Raw genomic sequence first — 1,429 nt, 5'->3', positions numbered from 1 at the left:
TCCTTGCAAACCTGCCAGCTTGTGCCATACAGCCACTACAGATGATTCAGAATGCCGCTGCCCGACTCATCTACAACCTCCCCAAATTCTCCCACGTCACTCCTCTGCTGCGATCACTTCACTGGCTACCGGTCGCTGCCAGGATCCGATTCAAAGCCCTGACCCTTGCCTACACTGCCGCCAAGAGGACAGCCCCCATCTACTTGCAGGACATGACTCAATTCTATGTGCCTGCTCGACCACTCCGCTCTGCGGCAGCAGGGCGTCTTGCAACCCCTCCCACCCACCCAAAGGGATCACAGAGCTTCTCCACCCTAGCTCCCCAGTGGTGGAACAAACTCCCCGTCCCTCTCCGAACCTCCCCCTCACTATCCATCTTCCGCCGTGGCCTGAAGACTCATCTCTTCAGACTATACCTAGAATAACCACCACCACGCTGTATATATTAAAAAAAAAAAAAAAAAAAAAAAAAAACCCTTTTTCCTATCACTTGTTACATGTTGCCCCATCCCTGCCCTTCTTGGTAAATTGTATTCGTCCTAATACTGTAGCTTATTCTTCTGCCTAGTTTGGCTTTGCAGATGTTAGACCAGGATAGTGTTTATTGTTCTCGGCTAGAAATAGCTCTACAAAATAAGTAATTGTACCTTACTGAACCCGTGTTCAGCAGTTGTCTACGATCATGAAAATGCACTTTTATACGTCGCTTTGGATAAAAGCGTCTGCCAAATGAATGTAATGTAATGTAATGTAATAAAGAGATTCCCCCAGGGGGGTGGAACGGGGTGGAGATTCCTTGTGTGCCAGTTAATCTTATTTTGGTTTATTTTTGGTGGCCAGGTCTGTATTGTGTCTCAAGATACTTTTAACCTTTGGTACAGCACCTTTGTGTGGTGTCCGTGTTGTGATTGATTGTGCTTGTAACCTGGACGAGGGGCGGCAGACGGGGGGAGAAGCCATTGCCTGGAAGCCAGAGTGTACAGCGGCGTTGGCAAAACCGAGGACCAGGCTGTGGCGCTGTGGGAAGTTGGAACAGGAAGTGCGGCAGTTTCTTGAGAAGTCTTTAGTTTATTCAGAGCTCAGAGTGCAGTAACTCCGCCCCCTCTATCTATTTGCTCTTCAGTTTCCCACATAGTGGTCCTTAGCTATGACCTAACACAGCTTTTCTGCTGCAGCCAATCAGCTCCCAAGCCTGGAGATACAGACAGAACACAAATGATTCTGTGGCCAAGCAGCCATGAAGTCCGCATATGCAAGAAGGGTGGAGCCAGTTAGACTTCTCTCTGGGCTGACGGAGCATGGTGGCCAGATGTTGGGCTTTGACTGGGCATTGTTGGGCATTGTTTTTGCAGAGGTCATTATAGTAGAATCTCTACTCTCCATTACCATCAGGGAATCCGTGGTGCTGGATAGTAGAACATTGTGTATA

Source organism: Anguilla rostrata, chromosome 2, assembly GCF_018555375.3.
Source record: "Anguilla rostrata isolate EN2019 chromosome 2, ASM1855537v3, whole genome shotgun sequence".
Classification (NCBI taxonomy): domain Eukaryota; kingdom Metazoa; phylum Chordata; class Actinopteri; order Anguilliformes; family Anguillidae; genus Anguilla; species Anguilla rostrata.
The sequence above is the reverse complement of the archived record's forward strand: the minus strand, read 5'-3'. Positions refer to the sequence as shown.